Genomic DNA, 18,570 nt, shown 5'->3' with positions numbered 1-18,570 from the left:
TACCAAACACTAGAAGACAATACTTTCAAATATGATCTACAGTGGTGTGCAACCTCAGTGGAAATGAAACTTATGTGATCACACATATTTAGCTTTATAGCCCTAATAAGGCGAAACAATTTGCAATATCACCGTATGTACTGTATCCGGTGCATCGGAGCGATGGTTCTCGTACACGTCTGACCGATGGAAGAATTCCAGCCACAAAATAAAAAACTCTTTCAAACACTAGGACGGCAGAAAGCGGTCCTCTGACTAGTATGATCTAATACTGTCTTCTCCTCTCTGTATTCTACACGCAAGAAACGCGAGCTCCCAGCCATAAGGCCGGAATTCAGATAACGTCTCTACGTGAGTATAGACAGAACAAGTGCTCTCAATCACTGGATGCTGTGTACACAACGACGACTGCCTACGCGGAGGCGAAGTCCATAATCGTATAAGTTCGCAACAGTAGAGTGCATAACGGTTCTAACTATAAAAATCTCCTGAGAGCAAAGACAGCAAGTCTGTCTGTACCAGCAAAAGCTGATACTAAGCGTCTCTCAAACACAGTCACTCAAAATGGAAAACCTCATTCTCTCCACCGCTGGCTTCCCAGCAGAGCTCGGCTCCCCTCCCTTATAACTGTAGAAGGGGAATCATATGCTAGAAACCACACAATATTCTCCCTCTCTACAGATTCTTCCAAACACCGACCAACAATAATTTAGTCTTTTGTCGTCCAGCGCGGAAAGTTAGCGAGGAAATACCTATCCCCGTTAATTAGGAATTCATACAATGGGACGCTTCTAAGAGAAAAAATCCTCTGAAATAACCCAGCCTGCATGATCTATGAAGTAACGCTTCCTTGCTCCTCTCTGCTGCGTCCAAGATTTTCAGAGTTTCCGGTTATCCTTCGGGTCTAGCTACAATATCGGCCAGCAGCCACTCTATTGTGCTTCAGCGCTCAGGTGCACCGACCGTCCGGCTCGGGCTACTTCCTCTGTTAAGCAGGACCAACACATCTGTGCAGGCTTTTCCACCCAGCTGTTTCATTTCCACTGGCGTTCCAACCTTTACTAGTATAGGCAATCATTCATTACGCCGTTTTCATATAAAGACACTCCATCAACTTTCATGCAATAAGCGTTAACAACTATTTACAAGGTGTACGTGACAATGTCAGTCTTCTTTAAATATTCATATATACGATGTACAACCTATAAAATGATACCTAATTCCCGTAGTAAATCACGGCAAAGTATGTAGATGAGTGCTTGTATGGTACGAAATTATAGCCACCTTACAGACTGTGAACCACAAACGCTGATTTTCTACGAAATACACTCCTGGAAATGGAAAAAAGAACACATTGACACCGGTGTGTCAGACCCACCATACTTGCTCCGGACACTGCGAGAGGGCTGTACAAGCAATGATCACACGCACGGCACAGCGGACACACCAGGAACCGCGGTGTTGGCCGTCGAATGGCGCTAGCTGCGCAGCATTTGTGCACCGCCGCCGTCAGTGTCAGCCAGTTTGCCGTGGCATACGGAGCTCCATCGCAGTCTTTAACACTGGTAGCATGCCGCGACAGCGTGGACGTGAACCGTATGTGCAGTTGACGGACTTTGAGCGAGGGCGTATAGTGGGCATGCGGGAGGCCGGGTGGACGTACCACCGAATTGCTCAATACGTGGGGCGTGAGGTCTCCACAGTACATCGATGTTGTCGCCAGTGGTCGGCGGAAGGTGCACGTGCCCGTCGACCTGGGACCGGACCGCAGCGACGCACGGATGCACGCCAAGACCGTAGGATCCTACGCAGTGCCGTAGGGGACCGCACCACCCCTTCCCAGCAAATTAGGGACACTGTTGCTCCTGGGGTATCGGCGAGGACCATTCGCAACCGTCTCCATGAAGCTGGGCTACGGTCCCGCACACCGTTAGGCCGTCTTCCGCTCACGCCCCAACATCGTGCAGCCCGCCTCCAGTGGTGTCGCGACAGGCGTGAATAGAGGGACGAATGGAGACGTGTCGTCTTCAGCGATGAGAGTCGCTTCTGCCTTGGTGCCAACGATGGTCGTATGCGTGTTTGGCGCCGTGCAGGTGAGCGCCACAATCAGGACTGCATACGATCGAGGCACACAGGGCCAACACCCGGCATCATGGTGTGGGGAGCGATCTCCTACACTGGCCGTACACCACTGGTGATCGTCGAGGGGACACTGAATAGTGCACGGTACATCCAAACCGTCATCGAACCCATCGTTCTACCATTCCTAGACCGGCAAGGGAACTTGCTGTTCCAACAGGACAATGCACGTCCGCATGTATCCCGAGCCACCCAACGTGCTCTAGAAGGTGTAAGTCAACTACCCTGGCCAGCAAGATCTCCGGATCTGTCCCCCATTGAGCATGTTTGGGACTGGATGAAGCGTCATCTCACGCGGTCTGCACGTCCAGCACGAACGCTGGTCCAACTGAGGCGCCAGGTGGAAATGGCATGGCAAGCCGTTCCACAGGACTACATTCAGCATCTCTATGATCGTCTCCATGGGAGAATAGCAGCCTGCATTGCTGCGAAAGGTGGATATACACTGTACTAGTGCCGACATTGTGCATACTCTGTTGTCTGTGTCTATGTGCCTGTGGTTCTGTCAGTGTGATCATGTGATGTATCTGACCCCAGGAATGTGTCAATAAAGTTTCCCCTTCCTGGGGCAATGAATTTACGGTGTTCTTATTTCAATTTCCAGGAGTGTATATTACGTATCCGAAACATTTTTACCGGTAACTTGAGAAGATATAGTTTTTCAAGTGTCTGAAAATTCTCAGAATTTCCTTTCTGTCACCTCAATGAAACTAGAGAAAGATTGTTTTGAACGAGGATAGGCCTACTTTTCTCAAGCATTTCAAAAGAGCACTACAATTAACGATAACAGAACGAGTTTATCGCAGCACTTGCGAATGTTCGAAATTTCACAATACAAATGGGTATTGATACAATCAATGAACGATTACGCAGAAACGACTCGGACAGTAAAATATGCGAATCTAAACTTTAAAATGGCAGACGATATTGTACATGCGGTCTCACACAAAGGAAAATCCCTTAGTCGGCTTTTACATACACTGGTGTCCAAAATTAAAGCAACAAACCGAAATTTTATAAGGTTGCGTTTATTTTGATACAAAACAGTATAAACATGTGATAGTAAAGTAGAAACAATATAAAGAATACAGAACGAAAACAACTGCAACATGCATAATGGTAGAAAAAAATGTTTTATTTTTTCCAATGTAACGGGTTTACACACACTTTCTGACAACTGGTTAATGTGCTCAGTATGGGGTGTGACTCCTCTGGCAGCGTCCGCAGCTCGTGGTCGTGCGGTAGCGTTCTCGCTCCCCACGCCCGGGTTCCCGGGTTCGATTCCCGGCGGGGTCAGGGATTTTCTCTGCCTCGTGATGACTGGGTGTTGTGTGATGTCCTTAGGTTAGTTAGGTTTAAGTAGTTCTAAGTTCTAGGGGACTGATGACCATAGATGTTAAGTCCCATAGTGCTCAGAGCCATTTGAACCATTTTGAACCATCCTCTGGCAGCAATACAGGCATGAGGAACGACGGGGCATGCTGTGAATGATGTCATCAATCTCATGCTGAGGCAATAACGCCCATTTTTCCTGCAGCACTGTTCGCAAGTCTTGGAGAGTGGTTGGTGGATGCTGACGGAATGCAGCCGGAGTCCCTAGTCATTCCAGACATGCTCTATGGGATTCAAATCGACAGAGCGAGAAGGCCACACCATGCATTCAGTATCTCCCGTTTCCAGGGAAACATCAATCACCTGTGCTCTATGAGGTCGAGCATTATCGTCTAGCAATATGAAGCCTGGGCCCATAGAACCTCACAATAACTGCACATGAGGTCCCAAGATCTCGTCACGATACCTGACAGCAGTTAAAGCTTGCTGATTTAACCGTACAATCCCGAAATCGTGTCTCACGTTCCCTGCAGATGCGAATCCGTCGAGAATCACTGTCCAAACCAAATCGGGACTCGTGTGAAAAAAAAAGAGCATTAGCCCACTGTTCAATCGTCCAGGTGGCATAGTGACAGCTCCACTCTTGATGTTCCCTTCTGTGAAAACACGTCAGAGGTACACATACAGCAGGTCCGCGACAATGAAGGCCACTCTGCCGAAGCATTCTGTGCACCATTTCCCTCTGCACAATACGTCCAATTAGGGTTGCCATAATCCAAGGACGAAAATCAAGGACAAAATTCGGTGATTATAAAGATGTGGTTGAATCAGACCAATATGTTGTGCAAGTGACCATTGGTTTGCATTTCAGTTGAATCTTCGTCATTACTTTACAGTGGTAATTATGAAGATGTGGTTGAAACCTGGAATCACACAATGTCCTTTCACCTTTCTGCACGTCAGCCAAATCTTCATAATTACCATAATTCAAACAGTAATTCTGTCAGCAAAGAAGTTGTAATTAACAAGGAAAATTAATCCAAGCATTAATGGTGTCTATAAAGGAGTGGTCAACGGTGCAAAAAATTAATTGCAATTGACATTAAATAACTTTTTAATTAAAGCACTGAACACACATTATTAACATGTATACAGTCGTGCTGCTACCATTAATATATATCTTTCACCTTATGCTTTAAACCAGTCATATTTCTCTGAGATCTGGACACAAGAAAGAAACTCGCTCCGATTCTGAATCAGTCTATGAAAGTCTGTGCAATTTGTGTTTTTCATGTTATATTCGATTTGGAGAATTGCATTGACTAATGTTAAAGTTAGCCTGTTTCTTTCTTCTGTCCATTGTGCATTCACTAGGGAAAACACTCTCTCCACATTGGCATTATGCCCTGGAATGAAGAAATAGCACTGCACAATAGCAAGCAGTTCTGAATACTGCTCTTTAGAAACATAATTCTAAAAATGTAACCCACTTTTTATGAGGCATCATCTCCAAATTCTGGTTATCTTCCTGTGTAAGAAAACATTTCAGTTTCACTATTTGGTCAAATAGCAAACTCTCATCCACTTTGCAAGTTGTGTTTTCTTGCATCCACTTGTGTGTACATTCAACTTTTTTGCCAATCAGGTAAAGCCTTCAACAGTATCCTGCCAAATGTTCAAGTTCAGATAAAGGCTTGTTCCATTTTATCAGATAATCTGTAACTGTCTGTTAAAATGCCATGACATCCTCTTCAAATTTTGACTGCTGATACTGGTAGGGATCTGACATTAACTCTTTTAATCTCATAGTCATGAATGTATATTTCTTTCTTTCCTCTAAAACATGCATGAAGTTTTTAAGTTCGACCCTAACCTCATTCACAGAGATGTCCTCTTTCTCAATGTTGGCGATAGCCTTTTGAAATGGACTCATCTGAGCAAGCAGAAAGTGTAAATACATCTCTCCACAAGCATCAGAAAAAAAGACTTGAGAAGACTTGGACACTTATCGAGAGACAGAAAGTACGATTTAAGAGCTTGAAACATGTGTACGAATCTTTCAATTGCAGGAAATAAGCTCATCCACCTAGCTTTCACATGCCTAAGTAAATCTTTGTGGGTCATATGGAGGAAATCACAAAAATTCCTTAATGCTGCTACATGAACAGTATAAATTGAAAAGTGGTTATAGACCTTAATAATTATACTTTGCACATCTTGAGAAAGTATGTTGGTTCCACTTTGAATAGCATTATGCAGTACATGAACTGGGCAACCTACCCCTACTATGGACCTGTTTAGTTTGTTTTCAAGTTTCTTGAATACATTGTTTTCCCTTTTTCTTTCAACACTTCCAAAGTTAGTGTTTGTATTATCCCGACAAAAAGCACAAACTTTGTCACTAAAGTTGAATTCTAAAATTATTTTATACACACACTCAGACACTGTACTGTGGTTTCATTGTCACACTCATTCAAACGTAAAATATTACTTTGAACACCTTGTGTAATGTCAAACTATTGGAGCAGAACAGGAAACATTTTTACATGCTTGTGATTACTAGCATCTGTACTGATCCCAACATAGTTAACCTTTGATAGACTATTTTTAACATTGTCTTTTATTATTTGCATCTGTCATCTCAACACATAAATTAGAATATAGGAAAAATGCATGCAAGGTGGTTTTAAAGATAATAAGGTCCCTCCAGCTTTTAAGTTAAGTTAAGTCATCGAGGACTAGCAATTTGTGGTCACACCAATTAAGCAGCAATATTCATCATTTGCTGCTGCTTAGGGCAGAAGATGCCCCTGACTTGAAATCTTTGCTGCAGCGAACTTCATGTAAGTGAACCTGTCTTGTTATTATCCAGTAATGTACAGCAAAACTACCTGTGGAATTCTATGACCCAAGACAGAGTTAGGGAACTCAGCCTCCACAGTATCCAAAGTGATCTATTGATGCCAGTGAAATAATCAGTACATTTCATTATGGAACGAACAGCACATGGTCCAGTTTTACTAGAGGTCAAGGTGAGTACCATAAGGTTTTATAAGTACAAATCAATCAAACAACAGATAGAACTACAGGCCTATGCTTGTTGATATTGTCTGTCAGTAACTATAGTGCGTTTAATTTTTAATAACATTTATCCATATATTTTGCAAATAGTAAACAAATGATCTCTTTGTTTATATTACATGGGATTTTACAACATACTTGATTAAATTTCTATCTCTATCTGCTGTAATGAAAGTTACGGTATTAGATGATAGATTATACAAAATACATTTTTATTTTTGCAGGCAGGCCCGTATCGCGTATGCTATGTCTCTCGGTTGGTGGGTTGGTCCAAACACATTCTAACCCGAGTTTGATCTGATTTCTGTTGCTTTCAAGTCAGCTGTGTTACTGACTGAGCTAGGGCAGTCTAATTTATGCTTGTAATACCGGTGTATTTTACTTTATCAAAGCACAAATCATTATGCCACAGGCAGTGTTCATAAAAGATTATAAATGAAAGGTAATAATTATAAAACAAACGAGACTTTCAGGAAACATATACTACATTCCGCCAATGATATGCACCCACAGAGATTTTGGAAAGTCGTCACCCTTGGTTGAACACACAAAAGTTCTGCGAGTTTTCGAAAAACTTCCAGTATCAGACAAGTTCGGCAAGTACTTGCAGCAAGATCGAAGAAACTGTTCCCATTAACTTGCGGAAGGTACTTGTGCAAGTTGATGAAGCTTGCAGAATTCGACTTACTGGGGGTGTTTCCACATCAAATAAGAGGCAGAAGTAGCTTCTGCAAACGAATTGCGAAAACTTATTCGCTAGAGGACACGCGCTTTTAGACAGTTTTTCTCGATCAATCGTTACAGGACATGTTCATTCCTTAATCGATCCACATGACATGTTTCATAGTCTCCTGTAAAACCACATTTCAAAGGCTTCTGGTCGTTCCATTTCTGTCTTCCCCTTGTATTAAGGACAACGTATTACACATAGTGTAACACTCGAATTGCAATATTGGCAACAGTAATCCTCCTCTCCACATCAGTTTCTCCAATCGGAAAATCAGCTGTAATTCCTCCCGAGGGCATGCAGCTCTTCTGTATGGTTAAATGATGATTCCAGGGGTAAAGTAGTCCCCCCATTCAGATCTCCGTGGAGGGACTATACAGGATAATGTCGTCTTCAGGTGAAAGAAAACTGGAGTTCTAAGGGATCGTAGCGTGGAAAGTTAGATACCTTAATCGGACAGATAGGTTAGAAAATTTAAAAAAGAGAAATGGATAGTTATGAAGTTCGATAGAGTGGTAATTGATGAAGCCTGGTGGCAGGAGGAACAGAGCTTCTGGTCGAGTGAATTCATGGTTATAAATGCAAAATCAAATAGGGGTAACGCAGGAGTAGGTTTAATAATGAATAAGAAAATTACGAGTAAAGTTTCTTGGAGTCAATAAGTGATGTTAGTCTCAAATACTGGATGAATATAGTCTGGGTGATTTGTGCACCATGAGCTACACTGCCTCAAGACATGTGTATAGTTTCTAACTGTAATATTTTTATTACTGTGTTAACTTTTTAATAACAGATTATACATCTTAATGGACAGATTACGACGATTTTAAATTTTTAAATATGACCAATAATGTATGAAACACTGAAAATCGATTTTTTTGTTGCGCATTTAAACCGTTAGATAAGCAACCTGCAGCTGGTACTGTGTGCCATGAACTGGGGCAGCTATTCTGTAATATATATGATTTACTTGTTCCTTCAGTAGCAGGTTATAATATGACCAGTAAAGAACTTAATAGACAACAATTAATGACGAATCACAAACTACTGTTTATTATTGCAATTGGTCTTTCTCCAAAATTTCAAGGTATATTTTGATTAAGAAAATCAATGTATGCCACAACACATAGTGAATTTCTTCCCACTGAAACTTCCAGTGTACTATAAATGGGGTGCTAATGATTAAACTGAAGATAATCTCGAGAAGGACACACACTCCCTAAAGCCCCTGCATCCAAAGAGTACTGCCAACCGAAGCATACCCATTCAAATATTACGCCCAGCACGTGCACATCATGAACAATAACACTAAATCATAAAAAAAAATGTCAGCAGCAAAGATTATTTGTACTACTTGTTACAACTCAACCAGCTGTTGTTGCATCACAGTCGACACTCATTATGCAGCCAAACTAAAAAGCAGTTTTTTTTAATTCCAGATAACAGTAAATAACACGAAGTGTCAGGATCCTCACAACAGCATCGAAGTTGAACATCTGCTGGTCGCTTGACCGCTTGCTACTGTCAGTAGCATGTATAGGAGTAGGTTGACCGACGGTGAAATCACGAGTAGCTGAGAAGGCGTTGGACGTCCACATCTCATCACGGAAAGTGGAGGTCGGAGGCTCACCCGCTCTGTAAATTAGGATATGTGGCGATATATGACGGTTCTGACGACAGAGTACAAAGCTGGCGTAGGCACAAGTGTTTCAGAGAACTCCGTTCAGCAAACAGTGTTTAACATGAGGCTTTGCAGCACACGACCTCTGTGTGTTCCCATACTAACCCAACGACGTCGTATTTTAGGACTGCAGCGGGCGTGGGATCGTCGAGATTGGACCGTCGGTCAGTGGAAAATTATCGCATGGTTGGATGAATCTCGTTTCTTGTTACACCTGGTCGATGGTTGTGTCCAGATATGCAGTCACCTAGGTGAATAGCTGCTCGAAAAATGCGTGCACGACGGACACAGGCTGGTCGGAGCAGTAATCATGCTATGGGGTCTTTCACCTGGGTTCTCATGCGACCTGTGGCGGTAATCGAAGGCATCTTGACAGCTGTGGTCTGTGTAAACATTATTGCTGGCCATCTTCCAGCAGGATAACTGCCTGTGTCACAGGGTCACATTTGTGCTACAATGGCTTGGGGAAGGGGGGGAAGGGCGCATGATACTGAACTTGTGTTGACATCTTGGCCACCAAATTTACTCTACATGGTCCCAATGAAACACCTGGGACACTATTGGGCACCAGCTCCTCGCTCACAAACCACTGCCTCGTAATTTATGGGAATGACGTGATCTATCTGCGGCCATATACCTCTGGAAACCTACCAAAGATTTGTTGAATCCATGTCACGCAGAATCGCGAATTGCTTTCCAGTAATGGGCCAACACTATCAAGCAGGTGATCATAATTTTCTTGGAACTCCTATTCAAGTGATGTTCTGCAAAGCCTCGTATACAGTTTGTCTTTAGGACAGCATCGAAATCGATGCTACGCTACTTAATTTCCCATGATGAGAGTGGCAACCAAACAAACCTAAGTTACGCAGCATCTGCAAGACACAGTAACTCTTATGGGAATCGGATTCGTAATGCCAAGTATGGATAAAAATGCAGATTACTTGAATGGATTACACTTCTAGAAATGCCTGAGAATATTGTAATGAATGAAGGTCTGAAAACCAAAAATCAGGTGTGAAAGGGACGAGGCAGAAATGCTGTCTCTGTAATCTACCCCTCCCCTAACGGCCTCCATGTCTCGTGCTCTTTCGACGCAGTACACCAGCAATATGAAATACTGTTAGTTAGTAAAAAACTAAGCACATTGTCAACACCCAAGACCAAATAACCGAGGAACAAAACCAATAATACCAATACCCAGACAATATCTACGACATCAATAATGACATCGGGTTATTTAAATCATTGCAGCCAAATTTGACCCCTATTTCCGGATGGTGGAAGCAAACGAAGCAAGCACTAATAAACAGTCAAATACAGCAGGTAGAAAGGAAAATTTAACATCCCATCAACAACAAGGTCTTTAGAGACGGAGCACAAAGTCAGATTGTTTCAAGGATGGGAAAGGAATCATCAAAGGAATCAACCAGTCAGATACCTGGAGTGATTTACGGAAATCATGGAAAACGTAAATCACGACGTTCGGACGTGGATTTGAACCATTGTCATTCCGAATGCGCGTATAAAGTCCTAGCCTCTGCTCGACCTCACTGCTTACAAATACATCGGCAGGTGCAGGTCCAAGGTAGTCGTTAGTGATCATAACCCCCTCCCTCCAATCACAATTTATTAAATGTTAATATATACGTGGTTTCTGTTTTTCAGACACGTCTGAAAGGACAGACACCATTTTGATCTAACAACCACTATAAATTAAGACACGAAGATATTACAGGCATTGGCTGCAAGTGGACATTGATTTAAATCAAAAGGGAAAGTTGAAAATTGGTGATGGACCAGGATTCAACCCCAGGTCTTCTGCTTACTAGGCAGATACTCTGACCACTAAACCATCCAGGCACAGTGGTCATTGCAACTGCACTGGCTGCCCTAACACTCCTGCTGTCAGCTCAAATTGTAACATCTCCTTTAGTGTTTGCAACTGTTCTGTAATTGGTTTCTTTTATTTTATCCCATTGCTTTTTTTTCAGACATGTCTCATACATCTTCGGCACTGTCATTCTCTACTACACAGATTTGTGATGTGATTATTTCTTCGATGAACACTTCTGTTTTTCGTTTTAAGATAGGGTACTCAAAAATTTGTTAAAATTCACCAGACAACTCCTTGGCATGTGCTTGTCTCCATTCAGACACCATTTTTTGTACATTATGCCATTCTGTGATTTAAGTATCAACATTTTACACCAGCTGTTCATCTTCTGCTGCACCTCAGTGCCATTTTTCTTTTTAATGTGGTATCCATACTATGGAATTTTCCCACGTGTTTCCCTCTTGATCCTTGCTTTTCTTCCCTGAATTTTGTGGTCAAAGCTTCTTTGATTACTTTTATCTGAACATTTTGTACTGACTTACGTTCCTTTCTTCGCTGTAAATTCTCACACAAGAAATAAATGTCACTGCTGTTTACTATATAATTGCAATCAAACAAAATGATGAATGCTTACTCACAACGATTTTTTCAGCTAATCACGTGCTGTTAGCAGAGATTCGTTGCCTTTCAGTTACCAAGGAATGAAAACGATTACAACAACACATGCACTATCAAAATTACGTGTACTATTTACTTGGTGCAGATTATGTTACAAATTGAAAGATGTGACTTGAGTATTTTTATTCGCACAATGGTCATGTCATGTTAGTCAGTGATAGTTTCCCTCGCTGTTTGTCGGGCTGTTTCCTTTTTTATGTCGTATCCAGTTAGTTTCATGAAACAGAAATGTTCAGGCCTTCGTTTAACATCAATTGTAGTTCAGAGTGTTCCTAAATTTTAAACAGTGTAGTACGGATCTTGAGTTGCAGCGCTTAGAAGTCGTGTTAGACGTCGCCATATATCCTCCTGCTCCTCCTCCTCCTCATCCTTCTTGTTTCGGCTTTGAGGTAGTAGGTCCTACGTGCTTTAAACAGAACTCGAATTCAGTGTTTGGTTTCAAAATAATGTAGGCAACTTAAAAATGAGAATAACTCACCATTTCCTATAATTGGTTGAGTACAAAAGCGAGCGCATTCTACATTTTCGTCCATCCTGTAAAACTGACACAAGAAGAAAGAATGATTTTTCTATGCTCCTGTCAGGCTCCTAAATATGCACCAACCGATTAACTTGGTGGCAACCTTCACAGTGCCTGACTGATGGCAAGCAGTGATAACAGTGCTGCCCTACTCCTATAGCCATCTGCGTGTTGTTTATGTTACGTTCATTGAGACTGTGTTCCTCGACGTCTGGCATGGTATAAAAAAGATGAAAAAGCTAGAATTTTGTTTGGCCTTTGAAGAGGCTGTGATCCGACAAGCTCTGAAATTATTTAAGAATGCACCAGAAATTCTTTCCTGTCCTACTAAACCTCATGAACCCACAGTTGATGAAAAAGAATATTGTGATGAGAAAAGCTGTAAACTGTGAGGATATGATTCCGGCAGACCTTTGAAGTTTTCTAATTGATTGCAGCTGTATGTTGAACAATACTAGCTAAGTAAAATTATTCTTGAAAGTTACAACATCATTTACGAATGTCGGACGGGTTGCTGCCACAACAGTGCTGCACATGGCTCAGCTTGTGTGACATGGTGGGAGGATCAAGTACGGGGTGGTCAGCTACAGCTGACAGTGGCAAACAAAATCAGTTGGTCAGCCATCCACTACATTACATTACATTAGTCATATACCATGAGTCCCAGAGAGGGGACATCCCTAGTATGTTGAAAGAAGTCAAAGATGTAAATTTAATGCTATTTAAGTGCAACACAGTGAAATAACATCACATTGCTACTTTATGGTGCTAATTCTAATTAAAAATTAACCTAAGGCATTCAGTCTTAAAATCTTAGCAGTAATCCATGCGCTTTCAAATCGAAACTGAAGAGTTTCCTTATCAGTCACTCCTTCTGTTCTGTCGAGGAGTTCCTTGAAAAATTAAGCTGATTCTTGTTGTATTGTTGATTGCATTTACTTAAACTTATGGCTCGACATTTTTTTGGGTTCATAAACATTTTATCTGTTATTATTTCTATGTTCTAATTTCATTTGGTGACACATTCCATGACCTTGGAGATTTGTTCCTCAATTTGGTTCTACAGAACTTGCCGTGTAAATAAAAAAAATACGTTTAATGTTTCTAGTAAGTTGTTATCCATATGTACCCATTTATTTGACTCCTTTCTGTATTAATATTATTCCCTTGCCCTGTTTGTGGAGGTTAGTCAAAACACCCAATTTTTTGAATAAATATCTGCAGAATGTTCTAGACTTAATATCAGGTGTAATTCTTAGAGCAAATTTCTGTATCCTGAAAACAGTATCCCTGAAGCTTCTAACATTCTTGGGTATACTGTCGGATTCAATCATTGAAAGTCCACAATATTTCTGTGATTAACTGTTCTGCCATCATCAGGTGATGCTGACAGAATGATGTGTCTGCAGTATGGTGGCAGGCAGTATTTATGCCTGCTAGACCAGAGTTCGGGCCTCACAGGTTCCATGTGGTGGTGAATGGTGGAAGGTCATGTGGCTGCAGTGATGGGGGCAAGAGTCTTAGTTGCCTTCCGCCCACTGTCACTGTCGCATCTCACATGGAGGCCAAAAACATGGAAGAGTATGATACAAAGACCACTTTCATACTCTTTGCTGGCAATGTAGGGTCAAAAATTGGCAGACTACTGTGAAAACACCACATAATGGTAGTTTTCTGTCCACCAGCCAAAATATGAACTTTATTAGGGACAGTTAAAGATGATATGATCTTTAAAAATCGGTGGTATACAAAGTTCTGTGTAAATTGGGGAAAAACTTATATTGGTCAAACAATCTACACAGTACTCAAGAGTAGTTAGCCATCTCAACAGTAATGGGATTCTATGTAAATCATAGTTTGGATTTCAAAAATGCTGTTCCACTGAGACAGCGATATACAGTTTGACTGCCCAGATAATAGAGTCTTTAAACAGTTAAAATGTCACCTACAGGAATTTTATGTGACTTATCCAAAGCATATGATTGTGTGAACCATGACATTATGTTACAAAAATTACAATTTTACGGTATAAATGGAACAACATATGAGTGGTTCAAGTCATATCTACAGAACAGGGAGCTAGAAGTTACTTTTCATTGTTTAAGTGATTTAAGTTAGTTTCCCATTTCATCTAACAGGGGTGAAATCACATTATGTGTTACACAGGGTTCGATCATGGGCCCCCTTCTGTTATTGAGACATGTAAATGACCTCCGTTTTTATCTAAAACATGAAGCTAAACTGACACTGTTTGCTGATGATACAAGCATTATTATTAATTCAGTAAACAAATCTCCAATAGAAAATGATGCAAATAATGTCTTTGGAAAAGTTATTAATTGGTTTTCTGTGAATGGGCTTGCTCTGAAGTATGAAAAAACATGGTACATCCAATTTTCTACTGCAAGGAGTACAGTTCCTTCAATAAATATAATACATGAACAGAAGTGAGTAACCAGAGTAGAGCACACTATGTTCTTGGGTGTACATATAGAGGAGAATCTTAATTGGAAAATTCATATTTTGGTTCTCCTAAAGCGACTAGGTTCAGCAACTTTTGCAATCAGAATAATCGCCAATTTTCAGGAGATAGAAATTAGTAAGTTAACATACTTTGCATACTTCCACTCTCTGGTGTCGTACAGAATAATATTTTTATGTAACTCAGCACTTACTTGTTAGACTAAAAGTATTCATTGCTCAAAAGGAAGTGGTTAGAATAATTTGTGGTGCTCATAGTCACACATCTTGTAGACATCAGTTTAAAGGTTAGGAATTCTTACAACAGTACATTTACTCAGGAATGAAATTTGTTCTCAACAACATGGACCAGTTTAAAAACAACAGTGACATTAATGATTATAATACCAGAAGAAAGAAAGACTTGCACTATCGTGTACATAACCTATCTTTGGCATAGGAAGGGGTAAAATATGCTGCTGTAAAAATTCTCCATAAATTACCAATTGAAATAAAATGTCTGACAGAAACCAGTAATAGTTTCTAAAAAATAAACTGAAATCTTATCTCCTTGCCAGCTCTTTCTATACCATAGATGAATTCTTGAACAGGAATAAATAAATCTGTAGGTAAAATATATGCATTGTGTGCCGTTTAAGGGAATGAGATGGGTAACAAAAATTTTAAGCTTATGCACTTGACACTTTCCACATCATAACAGTCACCGTGAGATTGATCAGTGGAACATGTAACTAACTGACTAACTAAGTAACTAACAGTCCATGATGAATGCACAGAACATGAGTGCCACATCCTTTTACTGCAGCCTGTCAAGTATGCAGTAGCAGAAAACTGTATGGATAATGGACATAGGACATTAGGACATTAGGAACCACCGAGAAATTCTGGAACTACATTTCCAAAGAAGCAATCGAAATCCACGTGACTGATAATTTAATCAATATGGACACAGGCTTCCAACTGAGCAAGGCGTTGGAGCCTATATTAAACTCCATCAAAGCAGAATGCGACATCCAGGCACAAGATGCGACTGGAACAGTGAGCAACAACAGGTGCCAACTGACAATGAGTGTCTCCCCCCTCACCACCGCCACAGCTGCACAATCCCCCCCCCCCACCCCACCACCACCCCTGCACCGTCGAGCACAACACCAACTATGGACCTGTAGCCATCAGTACGACAAACATGCAGCAGATACATCATTCCATCAGGATGATCTGATGATGGCAGAATGGCTATCCACTGAAATGATGTAGGTATTCGACGATTGTGTCTACCAGTACACCCAAGAACCTTGAAAGCAGTATATATGCCAGAAAAGCCTCAAATATCATAGTATCCCTGAAGATTGAATTTCTCTACAAAACGATTGCTTAACCCATTAGTGAATCGAAATATTCAGAATTAACTAGTTTCATCATTTTCAAATCGATTATAACAAAATTATGTATACTGTAAAACAGCTGAACCAAGGTGCTTCATTAATTCTAGCCAGTGGGTTTTCCAATTGAGATTATGATCTGTTTGTAGTCCCAAAAACTTAACACAACCTACTTCTTGCAATTCATTATTTGAGAAACCTATTTTTATAGCTTGTGGAGTTATGAGAAGTACTTAATTGTATTATTGAGTCTAATCAAAATTCAATAATAATCCATTTGCCTTGAACCATTTGTGGATGTTTTCAAGTAATTCATTAGGTGCCTTTTCGGTAAGATTGCTCATACATTTTCTTATTCCTTGTAACATCTGCAAAAAGACCACAATTTGCATCTTCAGAAACTGCATATGGCAGAATATTTATGTATATTAGAAACAGCAAAGGAGCCACAATCGAGCCTTCTGGTACACCATGTCTAATTTCTTCCAATTCTCAGGTCAATCGTTATACCATTGGCACTGGTACATGTTGCTTTCTGTCATTCAAATAAGGTAAAAACCATGAACCTGATGTGCTCACTATTCTGTAATGTTTTTACAAACCAAAACTCAAAGCCAAGTCTCAAAATATTCAAAATGGTAGTAATTTATTATTTAATGATTCTAGTATATCATCCATCAATGTAAAAACAGCCTTTTCAGTTGACAGTCATTTTTAAAATCCAAACTGTTTGTTACTGAGCGTGTTTTCCTGTAATAAGAGTGGCAATTTTACAAAATGCTGGCAGTAATTAAATAAGTCAGTAATTCCTTACTAAACGTTTGTCTACTTTTTGTGAAGTTCCTTGACAACAGCATGTTCAAGTGTCTCAGAGAAAGCACTCCGTCTTCAGGCCACGGGTAGCCCATCGGAACCATCCCACTACCGTGTCATCCTCAGCTGAGGATGCAGATGGAAGGGGCGTATGGTCAGCACACTGCTCTCCCAACCGTTATGATGGTTTTCTTTGACCAGAACCGCTACCATCCGGTCGAGTAGCTCCTCAATGGGCATCACAAGGCTGAGTTCACCCTGAAAAATGGCAACAGTGCACGGCGGCCTGGATGGTCGCCCATCCAAGTGCCGGCCACGCCCAACGGCGCTTAACTTCGGTGATCTGACGGGAACCAGTGTATCCACTGTGTCAAGGGAGTTGCTGTCTCAGTGAAAGCGCCATAACTAAATCAATATATTTTAGTTCACATGAACAACATTTTATTTCACTAGTCATTTCATCATAATCACTTGAACTTTTGGTTTTGAGGAAAGGGGTTTTCTTAAAGATGTAAGACAAAGTTGAATTTCATTGTAATTGTTTTGGAAGGCTATGCTTATGTACTGTAGGCTGTCTGCTAAGGATGAGTTAAAACCTAAATTATCTGCTGCTGATGGAAATATGTTATTGAAATTTTCTGCAGTTCTGGGGCATCTTTGATCAGTACATTATACATTTTTTCTTAAATTTTAGTAAGCTTTGGGCTGAATCCTCCCCTCACCCCCAGTGATGTACTTACACAAAACTCGATAGACATCCCCACCAGGTGACAAATGTGCTGGACATGTATACATCTAGGTTGGTATGTCGAGATGTTGTGGCTTTTGAGTAATTTCCTTACCTTGAATTGACAGAGAAAATATATATGCATAAACACTTCAGTTAATATTTGGAAGATAATACATGGACCCTTTTTTCCATATCCTTTGAGAGTTTTTCCCTTTCTAATTATCAAATACTGCCAGAAACACCTGTATTTTCTCATTTAATAGTGTTGACTTTTACACTGTTAAAAATTTTGTTTAGTAAAAATTGTTTCTTTTCTCTGTCCAGGTGTAGTCAAAACTAAATCATCTTTCAGTTTCAGATATCTGGCCCCTGTTGTTGAAAAAATTCACTGAAAAAATATCCAAGTCGTCAATTTCAGTGTGTTGCAAAAAGAAATGAAACAATAAATTAATAGATACTAAGCAGAAGCAGGAAACCCAGTACTGCAACATAAGTGAGCATGGTAATAAGGGGTTGGCTTTCGATGTTAGCAGATGACTATAGGTTTCTACATATACACCAACCAACCAACTGAAAAACTGGATAAGTCTAGGTGCTTTGTCCAACCAACTGACCAAGTTTTCTCGTTGAGCAATCAGTATAGTATGACCACCTGACAGCCAACTCCCCACCACTTCACCTGTCACTGTCACCACTTCACCCAATTGATTGGCAAGTGACTAAAAAGTACGTGTGACACTCGTCTGAAATCGGAAAGTGGTCAGTGGGTAGAATCTATAACATAGCTAACAACCCCTCCTCATAGCTTACAGCCTCTCTCATGACCACATTCTTTTTCGTCAAGAATGGTTTGATGGTGTCCATCAGCTTCAAAAAATGTTTTTCATCCATTCTTAGATAATTACGAAAATAATCGGCTCCCACCTCCTTAACAAACAGAGCGTGGGTGAATTTCTTCATTTGTTAGCCACGTTTTCACCCAAAACTTTCTCTCAGTTCTTTTGTCTTGTTACCACTAAAACAGCATAGGCAACTCTCAGTTTTTGTTTCTGTGGAAAACCGAGTGTCAACTCGTCAAATGTAACCCAGTGAAGTTACTATAAACAATTTACAACCAGCGATAGGAAAAGGGTAGTTCTGTACTCGCTGAGTAAAGTCAGTCGGAACAT

The sequence above is a fragment of the Schistocerca cancellata genome, chromosome 2 (assembly GCF_023864275.1).
Source record: "Schistocerca cancellata isolate TAMUIC-IGC-003103 chromosome 2, iqSchCanc2.1, whole genome shotgun sequence".
Lineage (NCBI taxonomy): Eukaryota > Metazoa > Arthropoda > Insecta > Orthoptera > Acrididae > Schistocerca > Schistocerca cancellata.
This window is presented reverse-complemented; position numbering follows the sequence as displayed.